Source organism: Bombina bombina, chromosome 3 (assembly GCF_027579735.1).
Source record: "Bombina bombina isolate aBomBom1 chromosome 3, aBomBom1.pri, whole genome shotgun sequence".
Lineage (NCBI taxonomy): Eukaryota > Metazoa > Chordata > Amphibia > Anura > Bombinatoridae > Bombina > Bombina bombina.
The window spans coordinates 234,205,863-234,228,944 of record NC_069501.1 but is presented as its reverse complement, the minus strand read 5'-3'; the positions used below and the strand labels follow the sequence as shown (position 1 = coordinate 234,228,944).

The 23,082-nt window shown below is 37.1% G+C and overlaps 1 protein-coding gene across 1 annotated transcript in view; it reads left to right on the top strand.

The window, feature by feature from the left end:
- The first annotated feature begins 22,607 nt into the window (after positions 1–22,607).
- FOXN1 (forkhead box N1) overlaps positions 22,608–23,082 on the top strand; it is a 106,577-nt gene continuing 106,102 nt past the window's right edge. Inside the window, exon 1 of the mRNA XM_053706202.1 lies at positions 22,608–22,923. The gene's annotated coding sequence lies outside the window, so the exon portion shown is untranslated. The remainder of the gene's footprint in view (positions 22,924–23,082) is intronic.

The following is a 23,082-nucleotide window of genomic DNA, read 5'->3' as shown; positions in this document are numbered from 1 at the left end:
GACAGAAGGGCATCGAGAACCTTTGTAAAAATTCTTGGAGCTGTTGCTAGGCCAAACGGCAGAGCCACAAACTGGTAATGCTTGTCTAGGAAAGAGAATCTCAGAAACTGATAGTGATATGGATGAATCGGAATATGCAGATATGCATCCTGTAAATCTATTGTGGACATATAATGCCCTTGCTGAACAAAAGGCAGGATAGTCCTTATAGTTACCATTTTGAATGTTGGTATCCTTACATAACGATTCAATATTTTTAGATCCAGAACTGGTCTGAAGGAATTCTCCTTCTTTGGTACAATGAAGAGATTTGAATAAAACCCCAGCCCCTGTTCCAGAACTGGAACTGGCATAATTACTCCAGCCAACTCTAGATCTGAAACACATTTCAGAAATGCTTGAGCCTTCGCTGGATTTACTGGGACACGGGAAAGAAAAAATCTCTTTGCAGGAGGCCTTATCTTGAAGCCAATTCTGTACCCTTCTGAAACAATGTTTTGAATCCAAAGATTGTGAATTGAATTGATCCAAATTTCTTTGAAAAATCATAATCTGCCCCCTACCAGCTGGGCTGGAATGAGGGCCGCACCTTCATGTGGACTTGGGAGCTGGCTTTGGTTTTCTAAAAGGCTTGGATTTATTCCAGACTGGAGATGGTTTCCAAACTGATACCGCTCCTGTGGGTGAAGGATCAGGCTTTTGTTCCTTATTGTGACGAAAGGAACGAAAACGATTATTAGACCTAAATTTACCTTTAGATTTTTTATCCTGTGGTAAAAAAGTTCCTTTCCCTCCAGTAACAGTTGAGATAATAGAATCCAACTGAGAACCAAATAATTTATTACCCTGGAAAGAAAGGGAAAGCAAAGTTGACTTAGAAGACATATCAGCATTCCAAGTTTTAAGCCATAAAGCTCTTCTAGCTAAAATAGCTAGAGTAATATACTTGACATCAACCCTAATGATATCAAAGATGGCATCACAAATAAAATTATTAGCATGTTGAAGAAGATTAACAATGCTATGAGAATTATGATCTGTTACTTGTTGCGCTAAAGCTTCTAACCAAAAAGTTGAAGCTGCAGCAACATCCGCTAAAGATATAGCAGGTCTAAGAAGATTACCTGAACATAAGTAAGCTTTTCTTAGAAAGGATTCAATCTTCCTATCTAAAGGATCCTTAAAGGAAGTACTAGCTGCCGTAGGAATAGTAGTACATTTAGCAAGAGTAGAGACAGCCCCATCAACTTTAGGGATTTTGTCCCAAAATTCTAATCTGTCAGATGGCACAGGATATAATTGCTTAAAACGTTTAGAAGGAGTAAATGAATTACCCAAATTATTCCATTCCCTGGAGATTACTTCAGAAATAGCATCAGGGACAGGAAAAACTTCTGGAATAACTACAGGAGATTTAAAAACCTTATTTAAACGTTTAGATTTAGTATCAAGAGGACCAGAATCCTCTATTTCTAATGCAATTAAGACTTCTTTAAGTAAAGAACGAATAAATACCATTTTGAATAAATAAGAAGATTTATCAGGATCAACCTCTGAGACAGAATCCTCTGAACCAGAGGAACCATTATCAGAATCAGAATGATGATGTTCATTTAAAAATTCATCTGAAAAATGAGAAGTTTTAAAAGACCTTTTACGTTTACTAGAAGGAGGAATAACAGACATATGCCTTCTTAATGGATTTAGAAACAAAATCTCTTATGTAAACAGGAACACTCTGAGTATTAGATGTTGATGGAACAGCAACAGGTAATGTAACATTACTAAAGGAAATATTATCTGCATTAACAAGTTTGTCATGACATTCATTACAAACAACAGCTGGAGGAATAGATACCACAAGTTTACAGCAGATACACTTAACTTTGGTAGATCCAGCACCAGGCAGCGTTTTTCCAGAAGTATCTTCTGACTCAGTGTCAATCTGGGACATCTTGCAATATGTAATAGAAAAAACAACATATAAAGCAAAATTGATCAAATTCCTTAAATGACAGTTTCAGGAATGGGAAAAAATGCCAGTGAACAAGCTTCTAGCAACCAGAAGCAATAAATAATGAGACTTAAATAATGTGGAGACAATAGTGACGCCCATATTTTTTAGCGCCAAAAAAGACGCCCACATTAGTTGGCGCCTAAATGCTTTTGGCGCCAAAAATGATGCCGCATCCGGAACGCCGACACTTTTGGCGCAAAAAAACGTCAAAAATGACGCAACTTCCGGCGACACGTATGACGCCGGAAACAGAAAATTTTTTTGCGCCAATAAAATGAAGCATTTTCAGCCCCCGCGAGCCTAACAGCCCACAGGGAAAAAAGTCAAATTTTAAGGTAAGAAAAAAAAAAAAAAAATTTGATTTATTCATATGCATTAACCCAAATATGAAACTGACTGTCTGAAATAAGGAACGTTGAACATCCTGAGTCAAGGCAAATAAATGTTTGAATACATATATTTAGAACTTTATATAAAAGTGCCCAACCATAGCTTAGAGTGTCACAGAAAATAAGACTTACTTACCCCAGGACACTCATCTACATGTAGTAGAAAGCCAAACCAGTACTGAAACGAGAATCAGTAGAGGTAATGGTATATATAAGAGTATATCGTCGATCTGAAAAGGGAGGTAAGAGATGAATCTCTACGACCGATAACAGAGAACCTATGAAATAGACCCCGTAGAAGGAGATCATTGAATTCAAATAGGCAATACTCTCCTCACATCCCTCTGACATTCACTGCACACTGAGAGGAAAACCGGGCTCCAACCTGCTGCGGAGCGCATATCAACGTAGAATCTAGCACAAACTTACGTCACCACCTCCATAGGAGGCAAAGTTTGTAAAACTGATTTGTGGGTGTGGTGAGGGGTGTATTTATAGGCATTTTGAGGTTTGGGAAACTTTGCCCCTCCTGGTAGGAATGTATATCCCATACGTCACTAGCTCATGGACTCTTGCTAATTACATGAAAGAAAACTGTAATCATTATCTATCCATGTTTTCTATTTGAAGACATTTTGACTCCTTACTTTTAAGTACTACACTATACTACTGGCTATTTTAGTCCAATATACAAAAAGGGTAAGGGTCAAATTATCTAAATAAAGCTAAAAAAAAAAGCTAAGCAAAGCTTAAACAGTAAGAAAAGCCACAAAAAGAAAAAAAAAAAGTACCACCCACCCAGAAAATGATATATGTTTAAAACAGTATGTTTAAAACAGTATTTAGGTATTACAACTTGCCCTCTAAAAGATAGAATTAGAGAGCATTTGAATTCAATTGAAGAAGATACACCTAGAACACCAGTAGCGACACATTTTCACTCATATGAACAAGGTATATCAAATTTCTCCTTCATGGCCATTAAACTAGAGGAGATCGATTAAAAAAACTTCTAAAAAAATAAGTATACTGGATCTTCACATTAGAAATCAGAACTCCCAAGGGCATGAATCGAAAATATGATGTCAGTCTATACATAAATTAGCTACAGAACTCATATTGGGTACCAATTGGTACCAGATGTTACATTAAGCTGCTCTTTGAATAGTATTGACAATCATATCTAAATATGTCATCATTAAAATCCATATAGATAAGAAATAACTGTAATCAGTATCTATCCATGTTTTCTATTTGAAGACATTTTGACTCCTTACTTTTAAGTACTACACTATACTACTGGCTATTGTAGTCCAATATACAAAAAGGGTAAGGGTCAAATTATCTAAATAAAGCTAAAAAAAAAAAAGCAGTAAGAAAAGCCACAAAAAGCAAAAAAAAAAGTACCATCCACCCAGAAAATTACATACAGGGAGTGCAGAATTATTAGGCAAGTTGTATTTTTGAGGATTAATTTTATTATTGAACAACAACCATGTTCTCAATGAACCCAAAAAACTAATTAATATCAAAGCTGAATAGTTTTGGAAGTAGTTTTTAGTTTGTTTTTAGTTATAGCTGTTTTAGGGGGATATCTGTGTGTGCAGGTGACTATTACTGTGCATAATTATTAGGCAACTTAACAAAAAACAAATATATACCCATTTCAATTATTTATTTTTACCAGTGAAACCAATATAACATCTCAACATTCACAAATATACATTTCTGACATTCAAAAACAAAACAAAAACAAATCAGTGACCAATATAGCCACCTTTCTTTTCAAGGACACTCAAAAGCCTGCCATCCATGGATTCTGTCAGTGTTTTGATCTGTTCACCATCAACATTGCGTGCAGCAGCAACCACAGCCTCCCAGACACTGTTCAGAGAGGTGTACTCTTTTCCCTCCTTGTAAATCTCACATTTGATGATGGACCACAGGTTCTCAATGGGGTTCAGATCAGGTGAACAAAGAGGCCATGTCATTAGATTTTCTTCTTTTATACCCTTTCTTGCCAGCCACGCTGTGGAGTACTTGGACGCGTGTGATGGAGCATTGTCCTGCATGAAAATCATGTTTTTCTTGAAGGATGCAGACTTCTTCCTGTACCACTGCTTGAAGAAGGTGTCTTCCAGAAACTGGCAGTAGGACTGGGAGTTGAGCTTGACTCCATCCTCAACCCGAAAAGGCCCCACAAGCTCATCTTTGATGATACCAGCCCAAACCAGTATTCCACCTCCACCTTGCTGGCGTCTGAGTCGGACTGGAGCTCTCTGCCCTTTACCAATCCAGCCACGGGCCCATCCATCTGGCCCATCAAGACCCACTCTCATTTCATCAGTCCATAAAACCTTAGAAAAATCAGTCTTGAGATATTTCTTGGCCCAGTCTTGACGTTTCAGCTTGTGTGTCTTGTTCAGTGGTGGTCGTCTTTCAGCCTTTCTTACCTAGGCCATGTCTCTGAGTATTGCACACCTTGTGCTTTTGGGCACTTCAGTGATGTTGCAGCTCTGAAATATGGCCAAACTGGTGGCAAGTGGCATCTTGGCAGCTGCACGCTTGACTTTTCTCAGTTCATGGGCAGTTATTTTGCGCCTTGGTTTTTCCACACGCTTCTTGCGACCCTGTTGACTATTTTGAATGAAACGCTTGATTGTTCGATGATCACGCTTCAGAAGCTTTGCAATTTTAAGAGTGCTGCATCCCTCTGCAAGATATCTCACTATTTTTTACTTTTCTGAGCCTGTCAAGTCCTTCTTTTGACCCATTTTGCCAAAGGAAAGGAAGTTGCCTAATAATTATGCACACCTGATATAGGGTGTTGATGTCATTAGACCACACCTCTTCTCATTACAGAGATGCACATCACCTAATATGCTTAATTGGTAGTAGGCTTTCAAGCCTATACAGCTTGGAGTAAGACAACATGCATAAAGAGGATGATGTGGTCAAAATACTCATTTGCCTAATAATTCTGCACTCCCTGTATGTATAGCTAGCTTTAACATCTACTGCCTTCTAAACTAAGATTAGAATCCTTCCATTCCCCTTTTACTCAAAAGAGTTAAACATAATGGAAAAATAAGAGGTATACAACCAGGAGTTAGACCTGGGAAGAGAATTAGAACCCTTCTGTGCGAGTTACTCCACACAAAAATAACATAAGTAAAAAATTTGAACATAATAAAATAGAACATGTTCTTTTCATATATATGGGATAATATATACATATTTTAGTTTTTCAATAATATTAAAAGATCCTACAATCTTTTCGCAATATTTTAGTTTCTCCCTTTACCTCTTTCTCTCATTTTAATGTTCATCATTGTTTTTATTTTTAACATAATACACTGGTCTATGTTTATGTTTTTTATTTTTTATTTCTAATTTTTACTTTATTATTTTATAGCCCTTTTTGATCTTCACCTGTTGTTGTTATTCTTCACACTGAATTCTAAGTCTAATCTAGATCTTATTTTACTGTTTTTATATTACTTTATTTGTTATTACCTGTTACTATACTTTTAAAAACGGAAAACATTTTTTATCTCCTTCCCTTTTCTTTAGTGGATTCTTTCTATATACTTAAAGGGACAGTCTAGTCTAAAATAAACTTTCATGATTCAGATAGAGAATGTAATTTTAAACAATTTTCCAATTTACTTTTATCACCAATTTTGCTTTGTTCTCTTGGTATTTTTAGCTGAAAGCTAAACCTAGGAGGTTCATATGGTAATTTCTAAGCCCTTGAAGGCCGCCTCTTCTCTCAGGGCATTTTGACAGTTTTTCAACACTAGAGGGTGTTAGTTCATGTGAGTCATATAGATAGCACTGTGCTCATGCACGCGGAGTTCCACGGAGCCAGCTCTGATTGGCTAAAATGAATGTCTGTCAAAAGAACTGAAATAAGGGGGCAGTTTGCAGAGGCTTAGATACAAGGTAATCACAGAGGTAAAGTGTATTTATATAACTGCGTTGGTTATGCAAAACTGGGGAATGGGTAATAAATGGATTATCTATCTTTTTAAACAATACAAATTCTGGTGTAGACTGTCCCTTTAAAAGAAAAAACATCATTAGTAGTATTCATATTGTCAAAATACCTCAACTATAGAGATTGATGAAGTTTCTCCATCAATCTATGACAATTTGATTTATACTAATTTTTTTCATCTTGTAAATTATCTTATTCTATTTTATCTGTATTTCCTCTCCTTCACTGGAACTTATTCTTTACAAAGTCAAGTAACCTCATTCAATTACTAACATAAAAGTCAGTGCATTTTAATTAAACAAATGTATTTGTCTATTAGTTATCATATCATTAGATTACTAATTGTCACTAGTCACCTATTGGTCTATATACCTTACTTAAGGTTCCAGTGCAGGAGAGGTCATTGTCTCTAATGATGTGCATGAACGCATGCGCGAAACACATCAGGCAATAGGGAGCACCTTACTGTCCATCACAGGCTATGTTCGAATAAACTTATGGACTTACAACTTTTGCGAGTCATTGCTTCATTTTTTCCTCACTACATCTGAATGTCTAGCACAAATAAATAATTGACAGTAATATTATAATACATAAGTTACTACAGACATTGTGTACAGGCTTCAGAAAGCATTTATGATAGATGATAAAAAGTGTGTGCTATGCAATCATCTGTTAGGATTCTCCTAGGATCAAAAGGTTAAGGACACTGGATTTAAAACATCCAAAAATGGTCTGAAAAATTGCTGGAAAATATTGTCTGATAGAATTTTGTTGTCAAATTGTTCCCATACAATATATAGAGGATGTTATAATTCCACTATTGCATTTATAGAAGATATGGTAAGTAGTTTATTGTGAAGGGTTTCCAATGGATTGGAATGACCTCATAATCTTATTACTATGTCTATCCTTCCAAAAATGTTATATCCCCTATTGATCCTTCCCTTCATTCTTACAAGACAAGCCTGAAAACTCCTCACCAGTGCAGTCAGAAACTTTATTTAGGTGGGAAGCCTTGTATCGCAAAAAGAAAACTATTCATTCCATATTCACAGGGGGGACTGGGTCTACCCAATTTTAAACATTATAATTGTGCAGCCCTACTCCATATTTTTACAGACTGGCCGCTTCTAACACCCCTGAACTGAAACATGCAGTGTTAGGATCATGGGAACTTTCCTACCTGCCATTTGTTTCAAATAGTGAAATACCTCTAAGTGTCAAGTCACACATCCTTTATAAAGACTCATTGCAGGCGTGTCCTATGGCTCATTCGTATCTAGGGTTTCCTCACCCTACTCCGAAATTAATTTCTTTAGAAGGAAATACAAAATTCCTTGCAGTTTTACACACCCTCCCATTTCTAGTTTGGTGTGAACAAGGACTGGTGACTGTGGGAAATATCCTGAATCTAACTTTACATGTGATGCACACCTTTCAAGAGCTAAAATCCCAATAACATACCAAGATCACATTTTTATGCCTACCTCCAACTTTGCCGCTATGTGGATGATTTCATTAGATCGGATTCCAACTTTTGGCATACTTCTCCTTTTGCCATACCACAACTTTAAGATGGGGAATTTCTCCCTCACATGTTTCTTTCAGATTCTAATATGCAAAGATGCTGACATTGTTCAATCAAATATGTTGGAAAACTAGAGCATATAGGTGTTGCTGACACTCCTGTCCTAGAAGACATAAAGGATAGTCTTGAACAGTCTAAGAAAGCATCCATTTAAATACCTCTAACAGAGACTCAGATTACTTCATAAAGATTACATCACCACCTCAAGACTGTCCAAATGGAGACCCTCTTGCTCTAATACATGTGTGAAATGTAGCATTGTGAACCCAGATTTGATACACTATTTATTTTTTTTAAATGTCCCCTAATAAGACCTTTCTGGGTATAAAACCCAATTTTAGATTAACAAAACCTTTGATATTACTATCTCTTTGGAAACTCTGCAAATATGTTTTTTTAAAATGGGACAAATCTCTATTCAAAATGAATAATATTCTCTTACTGATCATTTTTATGGGTAGAGGATGTGTTCTCCAACACTGGACAACTAGAAAGTCCCCCATTCTTAACCAATTAAAAAGAAAAGCTACTTAAACATCTATTTATTGCAAAATCTGACACTAAATTAAACATCCAATAGGCTTAATAGCTTTATGAAAAAATAGTAAAGAATACTCAGTCCCACTGTAGAAACAATGTTGCCAAGTATCACAGAGGCACCACTTCTCAGACAGGTGAAAAATTCCAGAAGATAAATGCCACGGTCAGCTCTTCAACAAATGCCAAATATCTGGAGGTTAAAACAAGAAAATGAAAAGAAGGCGCTCCAATGGCGTAGTGATGTCCCCACAGATGAGAGACCCCCTAGTATGTAGGATACTCACAATGTAGCAACACTTATCACAAAGTGCAAAATAGTGCAGTCTGGGTCCTTAGGAGCTCCCCAGCTAGGTCACAACCGGTCACAGTCAGCAGCCAATGTATCGCCAAGCCCCACCGAAAAATCAAATTACCATACAGAATAAGTGGCAGGCTGAATAAATCAACCAAGCTTAACTTGGATATAGTATTCAAATATATTAAAAACGGATTAAAACCATATAAATGCTTTATAAATGTATTGGTGAAGATCTTCTGCCAATTTTGGAAAAATTGTTTAATCACTATTTTTGATGATACTATCTCGAGTTTTTTCTCTGCAGCTAACATATCCCTGATATTAAAGAAAGGTAAAAATGCGGAAGATCCAGCATCTTATAGGCCAATTTCTGTGCTTAATTCAGATTACAAGATTTTAATGGCTATTATTTCTTCTAGGCTTTCAATGGGCCTCCATAAAATTATCCATCCTGATCAGACAGGATTCATGGCTGCCAGAAATTCTACGAAAAATATCCGCAATCTTATAAATTTTCTGGATTATGCTTGGAATATAGATCAAAATAGTAAGAAACCCCTGTTGCAAGATGTTGCTATTTTGTCATTAGACACAGTCAAAGCTTTTGACTCAATTGTATGGCAGTATCTATTCAGGGCATTAGATAATTTCGGGTTTAAAGGTAACTTTGTACAATTTATATCTAAACTCTATTCAAAACCAATATCTTTCTTGCTTATTAATGGATCTTTGTCTCCTAAGATAGTTCTTCAGAGAGGAACCAGACAGGGGTGTCCCCTATCGCCATTGTTATTTAACATTGCGCTTGAGCCATTGGCGATTCGCTTTAGGGATATCTTAATAGGAGTACAGATGGGCCCTCAGAAACTCAAAACGTTACTTTATGCTGATGACGTTCTGATCTTCTTAGCTAATTGTCAGCAATCCATACCGGTGATCTTACAAGCACTTGACGATTTCAGTTCCTTCTCTGGGTACAGGATTAATTTAGAAAAAAGTGAGTTAATGTGTTTAGGTACTATCTCCCCTATATTTAATATACCGTTTAAGGTGGTTGACACTATTAAGTATTTGGGTTTAGTTTTACAAAAAAATCTGTCTCAATGGTACAAGGCAAACTTTGAATTCCTGTTTCAAAAAATTGAAAGAGATCTTCAGATATGGGCGGTATTTCCGTTGTCAATTATGGCTAAGATTAATCTAATAAAATCTATCATATTTCCTCGTCTTCTTTATCCCCTTCAGAATCTTCCATTATTCATCTTAAATAAAGATTTAAAGAAGATTTATACACAGTTTTCTAGATTTATCTGGAATAATAAAAAAACCTCGTATATCGCTTTTTAGATTAATGCAAAAATCTGAATCGGCTGGCCTGGCTCTCCCTAATCTTAAATTATATAATGTAGTGGCAATGGTTAAAATAGCGGTAGACTGGCTCGCATGAACTAATATTGTTTCTTCAGAAGATTTGGAAACCTTTTTAATTACACCATTTTCTTTAAAGGCCATTTTGCATTTGCCAGTACGCAAGCTACCTCAGAATGTATCTGGACTTTTTACAATTACAAATATAATTATTGCCTGGCAAAAGTTTTGTAAATGCCTGGATATAGATTTCTCATTTTCTGAATTTTTACCTATTATAGGTAATCCTAGTTTTTTACCTGGAATGTATCAGGAAGTATTTAAGGAATGGGCTCAAAAAGGGTTAGTTTCTGTGAATCAGTTATTGGATGGAAACTGTCAAATATATACGTGTCGATCTTTGTTTAATAAATATGAGCTACCCCAGCCGAATTTGTTTGCATATTTCCAAATTCGCCATTTTTTCTTCTCACAAAATTGGCTGTTTCCATTATCAATTGCTTGGTCAGATATTAGACTCTCTATTAAAAAATTCTTGGCAGGAGATTCATCGATCTCATTGTTATATGATATCATGTTGAATAAACAAAGCTTGGTATATTTGGATAATATCTGTAATTCTTGGTCTTCATTAATGCCTACAATGGATCATAAAAAAATTAAACAGAGTTTTGACTCTCTTTATAAATGTAGAGTTCCAATGGGCATGAGGGAATCTCATATGAAGTTGATTAATAATTTCTATCTATCTCCTCTTAGATTATCTAAGTTTTATGTAACAATAGTTAGCAGATGTCCACGCTGTTATTATAATAAAGCGGATACAGGGCACATGTTTTGGTCTTGTCCTAGAGTTAGACAGCTCTGGTTAAAGATAATTTTTTGGTTTAATAAACTATACAAAGTGTCGATAGGATTGTCTTTGGAGGAAGTCTTGCTCTTGGTTCCTTCACAAAATGCTATTAGTAATAGTACTAGAAATAGTCTTAATACTATTATATTAGTGGTTAGAAGCTGCTTGCTTAAAAATTGAAAGGCTAAGCATGTACCAGGGCTAGCTTTGATCTTTAAATATATCCAGGAACAAATAGTATATGAATCATACCATCTTAAGAATGCGTCAGAAAAGAGGATTAAGAACTTCCTATGGAAATGGTCTCCAGCTATTCTAACTTACCCAAGACCACTTCAAAAACTGATTCTTTACCCATTTTTGCAATCAATTAGTTTTGCTGAATTGACATTATTAGATGTTTTTCCACAGTCATGGATTGAGGGTCTTTGAAAATAAACGGTGGGTGGGCTGCAGAGGGGTGGGGGAGTTGGGAGTTTTTTTTTTTTGTTTTTTTTCTTTTCTGTCTCTCCTTTTCCTTTTTTTCTTTTTTTCCCCCTTTTCGGTGTGTTGTCTATCTGTCTATTTGTCTATGTGTTGTCCTCCCCGCTCAGGGGATAAGGAAGAATTTAAAATCCAGCAGTTAAATCGATCTTTGAGAAAATTACTAATTTTAGTATAGAATTTTGTTTTCCTTGTTATGAGATTATGTGATGTACAATGCTTTGACCCTGCGTGGTGCAAAAAGATTAGATTTGGAAAAGTCTTGAAGTATGTTTTCATTTATTGATATGGTTTTTGTTAAACTTTGCAGGATTTAAATAAAGAAAAAAAGAAATTTAAAAAAAAAAACCATATAAATGCTGGACACGTTTGCAAGTGAACCTTGCTTCCTCAAGCAACTAGTGAACAATGACCAGTTGTCTAGATATATACACAAACCAATAACGTTACAATTATCAACACCTGTGTGTGATTGACACATCACCAAGGTAGTATACACACTCATAGTAAATGCAAACAGTATTCACCATGTTAACATGATACACCCATGATACAAATGTTAAAATGGAGAATACTGTTTGCATTTACTATGAGTGTGTATACTACCTTGGTGATGTGTCAATCACACACAGGTGTTGATAATTGTAATGTTATTGGTTTGTGTATATATCTATACAACTGGTCATTGTTCACTAGCTGCTTCAGGAAGCAAGGTTCACTTGCAAAACGCGTCCAGCATTTATATGGTTTTAATCCATTTTTAATAAATGTTAATACAATATCCAAGTTAAAGGGACACTAAACCCAATTTTTTTCTTTCATGATTCAGATACAGCATGCAATTTTAAGCAACTTTCTAATGTACTCCTATTAAAAGATTATAGGACTTTGGAAGCGGGATTCTTAACCCGGACTGGGTAGCTGCTGTCAGTTGGAGGACGCTCGAGTTTCCCCTCAGACAGTGACATCAGACGCCGAGTTGGCAGTCGGCCTAAACATCAATAACAGCTTGTTTTACTGAAGAGAGGAGGCAGAACACAGCCCGTGGTGGAATACAGCATTTCTAGCTGTTCATATTGGACGTTCTAAATTTTATATGCAAGTGCTTATGTGTTATTTTACTTATATCCTGTGATTAAAAGTATTAACACGCTTTGTGCCTCTCCTCTATGTTTTTTTAATTAGCCCAGTTTGTGTTGCGGTGATCTGGAAATACAGCTGAAAGGAGGCTGCATCAGCTGTTTAACGGACATTATTATAAATCTACGGATTGTGCTGCTATATCCTTACCTCTTGGACTTCATACGGGGTAATATCTGCAAAACTTTTAACAACTTTTATTGGTCATTTTTGTGTGTTAAATCATACTATTTATTGAGAATATGTTTTAATTTATGTCATTGGTTATTTTATAATTAGGCTTCTGGTCATTTTAGGAATACTATTGAAATCTACATATTAAGGTTTTAAAAAATCTTAAAGATACAGTAGCGCTGATCTACCCGTTTTGTGTAAGCTCACAAGAGCTGCTGGTGCAACGCCGCCCCCCTGCAGACTCGCGGCCAATAGGTACTCGATCGGGTTGATTTACGGCAATGTCGGACAGGTTATGGAGCAGTGGTCTTTGTGACCGCTGCTTCATAACTGCTGTTTCTGGCGAGCCTGCAGGCTCGCCAGAAATACAGGGCATCAAGCTTGATAAATATGCCCCCATGTCTGGTTCCACCGATTTCACAGATATGCTGCATCACATTGAAGTGATTTAGCATATGAGTAGCATATCCCTTTAAGTGATGAAATAAGTTACTTTTTCCTATATAATAATATTGAAAAATAAACAAAAACTACAGCACCAATCTTTATGAAATGTACAATGCAGATAGAATTTATTGTCTGATGCTTTTTGGTGAGAAATTTAGCAGGGATTGCTGAGATATATAGGTTTAAAATTAAGCAAAAAGCTGACGGAACTCATGTAAAGTAGCAGCTTCTGATGATTGAGGGAAATGTAGTCCTATATATTGGTCTGTATGGTGCGGTATCATATCTATGTGAGTGAGTGAGAGTGAGTGTGAGAGAGTAAAGCTGCACTCACTAGACACAGATACTTCACAAACATCACAGAAATAGTAGATGCGCCAAAAACATTCTATACCTACATACTACACAGACACTCTGATGGGACTGGTGTTGTTCATCAGTGGCAGCAGCATTTTAGTTTAACCTCCATTTGTGAGCTAGAGAGGGTGGAGCAGTTATCACATAGTGATGTCTAGGAGGTCTGTGAGGTGAAAAGTATGTAACTGAAGCAACTGCAAAGCTCTTATGTATATGGATATTATAAGAATCAACGTAAAGCTTCTTTATTTTGCCTCCTTTGCTGTGGTAAAGTAAGGGCAGATTCAAATGAGCTTTTGATCATATCAAGCAATCACTGTTTAACATGTAGCAGGGTTAGGATTTTGAATTCCAGTCAAAGCACTTCAGGCTCTCTAGGAAAAACTGCAGTTCTCAAATTACAAGTGGATAAAATAAATAATGACAAGGCATTGTTAAAGGGATACTAAACCCAATTTTTTTTCTATAATGATTCAGATAGAGAATGCAATTTTAAACAACTTTCTAATTTACTCCTATTATCAATTTTTCTTCATTCTCTTGCTATCTTTATTTAAAAAGCAGTAATGTAAAGCTTAGGAGCCAACCCATTTTAGGTTCAGCACCCTGGATAGTACTTGCTTATTGGTGGCTATACAATATGCAAGCATAACCCAGGTTCTGAACTAAAAATGGGCCTGCTCCTAAGCTGTACAGTACTGCTTTTTAAATAAAGATAGCAAGAGGATGAAGAAAAATTCATAATAGGAGTAAATTAGAAAGTTGCTTAAAATAACATGCTCTGGACAAGCTCTGAGAGGTTCCGGGGGAGGAGCATGTGTGGAAGCTCAGGTGAACACCTGCTCTGTGATTCCCAGTGAGCTACTGGTGGTGGATTTTCGCGCCCGAAAAACCCAGAGCTTGGGCGGCTTGCTAAGCCTCAACAAATCATCACTACCGGAGCCTCAGTAGTGCTAAACCAACGCACTAAATTGAATGGTATAGGGGTGGAAAAGGACTGATTGCTAACTACTGACTTTCTTTTGCATGGGTCCCCCCTGGTCTTGCTTAGTTACCGCAAAGGAACGGCAAAGAAATGGTAAATTGACTATTCACAATACAACTGGAACAGGAGCGTTCCCTTCACTCCCTAGCAGATAAACTGTCTGGAGGGGAAGGGGGACGCTTGAAAAACAACCAACACGACAGGACCAGGAACGATCAGACAAAACAAATTGTAGGTACCTGGTGCCAGGACGCAACTGTGTGGGAGATCGAGTGTCAAGAGCCGGAGGTAAACCCCCCCTACCTGGTTGCTGTGGGGACACCCAGCTGAGTAGCGCAGTTTCGTCTGAACCCTGTGCAGAGTCGCCTTCCCCCTCCCACCGTTGTTGCGTGAGGGGGCCTGGTCTGGAGGTGCGGCTGTCAGGTGACTGGGACGCAGACGGCGAGGAGCGAGCGAGAGACGGAAACCCAGAAGGGAGCCTGCAGGCAACTCGTATGCTGTGGTAGCGGTGGTAACCAGGCGCTGGATGCTTAGAGCCGACAGGGGTTGAGCTGGCTGGTTGCGACCGGCATTTGGAGGAGCCCTGTCTCCTTTTTTGTGTTCTCCCCGGTGTCCTTTGGTGGCCTCTTTGTGAAAAGGAGGGCTTGGCTGCTAACCAGCCGTGAGTGTAGGTCCCTGGAAGAAGCAGAACCGGACCTTGTTCCTCTCACCGATGCTGCATGGGGAAGCCGCTGCCGGTTCTTAAGGGAGAGACACACCTACAGGTCCACCATGCTCTCTTGACTGGGTCAGGTACTCTTTATTATTTTTTTACTGTTTTTCTTCTCTGTGTTGGTCCAGATAAGGGAAATAACCCTGAGCCATCCACCGGTCAAACTGGGACAAGTTGGCCCTAAGTGAAGAGTTTACCTCTCCATCGGACCCGAGAAAGATAGAGGGGAATAAGAAGGGGGAGACTCCCCTGCTAACCTTGGAACTGGGAACTTTATTGCACTCAAACTCCTCTCTGTGGTTAAGAGATTGGGTTAATACAATAATTCTGGGGGTTTTTTTGGGTTTTTTTTGAAGCATAAGCAAAGTTAAAGTATTACTATTATCTATTACAAAAGCTCATTTCTTGTCAATATTAATATGTCTAAAACGCCTTAGACTTAAAAGAAGTCATATTGTGCAAGGGTTATACTGATATATTGGCTATATATTATGCATGAATAATTATTGGGAAAAATGTGAACCAAATTGGTTATCTGCCCTTCAAATACGATAACTGTGGTATATACCGTGGTGACTGTGGCATAATTGTGGTATTTACAATAATGATGGTATAATAATGGCACTGTGACAAGGTTACAGAGAGTAGATCAGGAACTGCAGCAAAACTAGCTGCCCAGGCTTATAATAGATTAAATAAGTTATTAATATAATTCAGTAAGCTACATGTAAAAGGGAGCAACAGCAAAGTAGCCTTGGAGGGGAAGAAGAAGGAAAAGGGGAAAATGCTGTAAATTGCACGTATTATTTAAACACCTTTTCGCTGTCTGTATTAATTTAACTAAACCACTGAATCAAAGGGTCAACTTGGCCGAAGGAAGCAATAGACTTTAGAAGTAAAGCAGGGGCTAGGGATATCATAAGTGGAAGAAGCTTTTAGAGCAAACTGTGAACACAGAGAGCCAGGAGAAGAGAAGGGGTTAAACTCAGAGTCACTTCTGTTGTGGCTTTACAACTAATCACTCATTGGATTTTGTTCACTATCAATAACACGTGAATTTTTCTCACAGTATATATATTTTTTTTTTCTTTTTTTTTTTTATATTTCCCCCAATTGCCCATCACTATCACTACCACACATAATCCCTCACATCCTTTTTGTTCTATCACTCCCCTGCAGGTGTTTTTTTTTTTTTTTTCGCTTCCCCCTCACTTTAATATTATCACTTTGGTAAACCTAAAATTAAGAGCACAGTCCTAAATCACAGGTGGGTACACCACACATGGATAAATTCCTAAACATTCACGGCAAAAACCCCTCTCCAATCATGGCGAACAGAAACAGAGATAAGAAAATAAAAAGCTCAATAAACACCTCAGTGGATACTAATCTAGCTCCCAGCAATCTTTCATACCCTAGCGAACCCTCTAATACCCAAGCCTTGGTGGATAGTATCTTAGAAGCACTTGCCCCTAAGTTTGACACTCTGAGGTCAGAGATCAAGCAAGATATGAGATCACTTTCACAAGAGCTTAGGCAGTTCTCCAACAGAGTACAAGAACTTGAGCAACGAGTCTCAGATCTTGAAGATCTAACGGTCACATATACCACAAAATCTAAAATTAATGAAGTAACAATCGAAAAACTTCAGTTTAAAATTGAGGATTTAGAAAACCGTTCTAGACGGAATAATTTTAGAATCATAGGAGTACCAGAAAAGAAGCAGTATGATAATTTAAATAACTTTATTTCTGAAACACTAGTTCAACTCCTCAAAATTCCAATTGCATATCCTAAAATTATTATTGAAAGAGCTCATAGATTAGGGAGACCTGCCCCAGACAACACAGAGAAAGCTAGGCCAAGACCAATTATAGTCAAACTACTGAACTTCCAGGATAAAATTACCCTTTTTCAATATTACCGTAAAAATCAGCCCATTTCATTAGGGAACTCTAGTATCTTTATGTTCCAAGACTTCTCGGTTGAAACGGCAACCAAGAGAAGGGTGTTATCCCCAACATGCACTAAACTCATTAAACTGGGTATATGGGCTACCCTGATCTATCCAGCAAGGCTCAAAGTATGGGACAAGGATGAAATTTACTATGCTGAGATGGCTAAAGAGGCAAGCGAACTCTTAGCTAAATTAAAAATTTCTGAATAATCAATATATTCAAATTAAAAGTGAGACAGTTGATAATTGTTAAGAAATGGTTCAAAACTTTGTTTTTTTCCCTTTGGCGTCCTGACCCCTAACCCCCCTGCCCCCCCCCCCCCCCCCTCCGCCAATTTAATTTTTTTTTTTTTTTTTTTTTTTTATCCCCCTTATCCAAAACTAAGAATATGACAAAGTTAGAAAGTATTACATTTGTTTCGTGGAACATTGGAGGTCTCACATCCCCCATAAAAAGGACAGCAATTTTAAACCAATTTAGGAAAATAAAGTATGATATAGTATTCCTCCAGGAAACGCATTTAAAAATAGAGGAAACTAGGAAACTAAAGAAATCCTGGGTAAAGGAGGTACTGGCCACTCCAAGTTTAAATAGGAAAAGAGGCGTAGCCATACTCTTGGGGAAAAAGATAATGGCCAATGGCTTAGAGATTCTTAGTACAAAGGTAGACCCAGAGGGGAGATTCATACTGTTAAAAATTAAGGTGGCGAAAACCACATACACACTATGTAACCTATACGCACCTAATGTGATAGACTCATCTTTCTGGGACTCCTTATTAAATAAAATTATGTTATTCCAGGAAGGCTTTTTGATATGCGGGGGTGATTTTAACATGGCCCCACAATATCCGCTAGACAGACTAAGATCAGTTGCTAATCAACTCAAAAATAAAAGAGATAACTTGGAAACCAAGATTTTTAAAAAAAATCACACAGAATTTGGCAATAAAAGACATTTGGAGACTGCAAAATCCAGAGACAAGAAACTTTACATGCTTATCTAGGGCCCATAAATCATTTTCCAGAATTGACCTATTTTTAGTGGACACTAAGCTCCTAGAGCGGAAAGTAATGACAGAGATCTTACCTATCTCCCTCTCGGACCACGCCCCCATTGTTCTTCAGTTTCAGGAACCTGATAAGAGATGCAAACAAGCACGTTTTTTTTTTCCCAGTTATCTATCAAAAGATTTAAAATTTAAAAATTGGCTCAATCTCAAATTTAAAGAATATGCGGAGCACAATGTTGAGTATAGTAGGCATCCTATGATATTTTGGGAGGCAGCAAAAGCTGTTTTAAGGGGTGAAATAATATCTTATACAGCATATCTTCAGAAAAAAATCAAAACCAGAGAGAAAGAAGTGATTAGTTCATTAATCAACTCCTATAATCACTATCTCTTAGATAAATCAAGGATTAATTGGCTTAAATATATAAAGGCTAAAAATGAGAGAGATACGTATTTAACCTACCAGGCTTCGCAAAAAGAATTAAAACTCCAAGCCAAACTTTACAGATTTGGAAATAAAACAGGTAAGCTCCTGGCTAATTTAGTAAAAGGATCAAAAGGAGCAACCGTGATTGAGTCACTCCAACAGGAAGGCAAAACAATAACTAGGTCAGAGGAGATAGCAGACCTCTTGTTCACATATTTTCAGGAGTTATATTCGTCTAAAAAATCTGATAAGACCCAATCTGCTCAATTCTGGAGACAGTTGACACCCCCATCTCTAGGGAGGGAAGAGTTAGAGATCCTAAACGCTCCTATCATTGAGCTGGAAATAGAGAAAGTCATTAACAAACTTGCATCGGATAAGGCACCCGGCCCAGATTCATTACCAAATGAATTTTATAAAATTCTTTCGCCATCGATAGTTCCAAATCTCTGTAATCTATATAATGCAATATACATAGACGGGCTTCCAATTCCCCCCTCTTTCTCGGCATCAAACACAATATTAATACCTAAACAGGGTAAAGACCCTACCTTGAAAGAGTCATACAGACCCATAGCCCTACTGAACATAGACTATAAGATTTTAACATCTATCTTAGCAAACAGACTACAATCTATCCTACCTATAATTATACACAAAGATCAAGCAGGTTTTCTTTACAAACGCAACTCATCAGCAAAGATAAGAGAAGTTCTGTTGACGGTAGACTATTTTAAGACAGAGGTGGGCATGGAGGGGGGGAGGACATCCCTGACCAGGCAGTCATTTCCATAGATGCGGAAAAAGCATTTGACTCGGTTCATTATGATCATATAACAGAGTCTTTACTTAAATTTGGGTTTGAAGGTAAATTCTGTCAACTGATTAAAAATCTATACAACAAACCATCTACAAGACTGCTGGTTAATGGTTCCCTTACCCCAGAGATTATACTGGAGAGGGGAACTCGCCAGGGGTGTCCTCTCTCCCCCCTGCTTTTCGACATTTCAATAGAGCCCTTAGCTATGATGGTAAGACATCAATTAGAAGGCATAAACATACGAAATAAGGAGCTTAAAATTGCATTATATGCAGATGACATACTTCTCTACATAGCAAATATCAAAGACAACCTGCCAAAGTTAATACTGATTATCAAACAATTTGGTTCTTTTTCAGGCTATAAAGTCAATACTTCAAAATCAGAAATGCTATGGCTGAGAAAAAATAAAAAATCACCATCAAACATACCCTTTAAGATAGTGTCAGAGGCCTTTAAATATCTAGGTGTCCTAATTCCATCTAATATAGACAAGCTCTATGAATTAAATATTCCCCCAATATTGCAGGATATCAAACAGAGTTTAACAAATTGGCAAAGTCTTCCTCTGTCCATAACTGGTAGGATAGCTTTGTTCAAAATGGTATTACTGCCAAAACTGCTATATATCCTCCAAAATGTTCCAATAATTCTCAAAGGGAAAGACATTCGGCAGTTGAATGCGGTATTGAGAAGATACATCTGGCAGAACAAAAAACCAAGAATTGCTTTTTTTAAATTACAACTACAAAGAAACCACGGGGGGTTTGCACTGCCGGATGTACGTCTGTATAATATGGCTTATTTAGCACGTATTGTGGCAGATTGGATCTTTTCCAAAGACTATATAACAAACAACGATTTAGAGAATAACATTTGTTACCCATTCCTACCAGTAGCCTTAATACATTGTAAATCCAAATCAATACCGCAGGAACTGAAATCATTTAAAACAATTTACAACCCTATACAAAGTTGGTGGAAATTGGGCAAGCTCCTATTAATAGATGGTAATGCATCTAAGTTTGTTCCATTTCGGGGCAACCCGAAATTTCCGGCTGGCCTTGATTCAGCTACATTTCAAAGATGGCATACGGTAGGATTGGACAGGGCTATTCAGTTTATAGATAGAGAGAATCAAGCGATTAAAACTTATGAATCACTCAGGCAGGAATTTGATATCTACAACAGAGAATTCTTTGCCTACTTTCAGGCCAGACACTTTGTAACAGAACTCAGGAGGGAGGTAAATGGAAGATGGACGTGGGGGAAATTGGAGGGGTGGTTAGAAATGGTGAAAAATGGTCAGTCCTCCATCTCACCATGCTATTATATGCTAGTTTGCCTTAAGGGTATATCAAATCTTGAAAAACTCTCGGCTGAATGGAATAACTTAATTCCAGAGAGCAATGCTGATGCCCAGCTGGTACAGGGCTCTTTCACAAGAATAGCTCAGACCACATTATCCTCAACCTGGAGGGAATCACAAGTTAAACTGCTATACAAGGCGTATTTCACCCCAGAGAAAGGCTTGAAATGTGGGAACAATAAATTTAATAAATGTCCAAAATGTTCAAAACCCGCAGCGGACTTGGTTCATATGATATGGAGCTGCCCTAAAGTGGGTCAATTCTGGAAAAAAGTAGAATACTGGTTAAAAAATATAGTAAAGATCCCTCCATTTGAAATAACCCTGAGCTATAGTGTTTTCCTGAGAAAAGACAAGGAAAAATTACATCCCCAATATAAATTAATCAACACGACAGTGGTTGCAGCCAGATATTTGATTCTTAAGAAATGGAAATCGACTGCAACACCAACGATTATGGAGATCAAAAACTGTCTAAAAAAACAATGTATATTAGAACAGTTAGACACCAATATGAACGACGAAGGGGACATTAGAAAGTTTTTTGCAAAATGGTCCCTGTTTATTAAGATTTTTTCGGCAGTGGAAATAGATTATATGATCTTCCCATTTAGAATTCGGAACTTGTACTATTGGGGGTTTGGTAGATTCTATCGGGGGGTTCCCCTCTTTATTTTTTTTTTTTATTTTTTTTTCTCTTCCTCCTTGGCGGGGGGGGGGGGGGGGGAGGGAGGGGGGGAGCGATACTAAGGAGCAAGTGACAAATATGACTTGTCTCCAAAAGATAAGATATAGCATGACAAAATAAGGTAAATCATGGTATATGTTGCATCTGAAAGTTTAATTTACATTAATATTCTGTGAAAAAGAATAAGCACTATGTCACTAGGTTTTACTTCTTTTCGATATGAATACCCTGAAGCTGGGGAAAAAATAGAAAAAATAAGGTTGAGACTACTTTTTTTTCTCTTTGTTTTTTTTTCTTTTATTTTGTGATGCAACCGAAATAATAACAGGTTTTTTATGATCTGTATATTGTGAATATCTTTCTTCTGTATTTATGCATTTCTCTCTTTTTTTTTGACGTATCACATTTATGCTGTACTGTGAACTTAACCTTAATAAATATATATATAAAAAAAAAATAACATGCTCTATCTGAATCATTAAAGAAAAAAAATGGGTTTAGTATCCCTTTAAGTTTTTCAGTGTATAATTTAACAGTTTATGGTAAGATACATTCTGAGTTTAATGTTCCTTAATGTACTTTTTTGGGGGGGTTTTGCCACTGAATAATAATGAAATTGTAGTTTATTTCCTTTGATAATGCTGTCTGCAATTCTGTCTATAATATTATTGTTATTTTAGGGACACTGTCTGCCAATGAGCGTAGGCCACACAACATTTACTATATCTTGAAAATAAGCAGTTTTGGAAACAAGAAAGAAACAAGTTGTGGGCTGTGGTTAAAGCATTAAGTATTAACACTTCACAGACTAACTAACCCTCTTGCTCACTCCCATGGCAGGTAGAGCAAAAAAAACCTGCAGCTTAGTCACTTGCTCTTTTTTTTCTCTTATTAAATTGCCTGAGGCGAACAAGAGTTGATATAATAATTGGCTCACACAGCCAGCTGCCTGCCTTATTTCAACTGATGTAATCTCAGATCTATTTCAACATGCTCTCCTCTTCTGACAAGTTCTAATTCCTACTACAGCAGCAGCAGCACGCTGATGTGCTTCAGTAGTAAGGTAAGAGGAAACTACTGACATCTTCCACCCAGCGTTTTAGAAGTCAAGCGTGAAAGCCAAAAGTAAGCAAGGATCAGAAATCCTTTTTCTTCAGCTATTTAATGCTGGATGCTTAAGTCATTCTGGGTGACATTACCAGTTGGAACATAGCTGTGATTCATTTCTCTGCACACATTTAAATGGTTTGGAGTACACTAGAAGGAAACACAACCTGCCGAGCACAGGACCTCAAGTGAGTAATGTCAGAAATCTTCTGTTAGTTTAATTATTATTTATTATATTATTTTACAAATATATTTAAGGAGATAGTATATTTTATATTTGTGAAAACGAGATATAACATGACCACTGAAAATCACCAGTATAGAAATTTAACCGCTAGCCCAGAAAC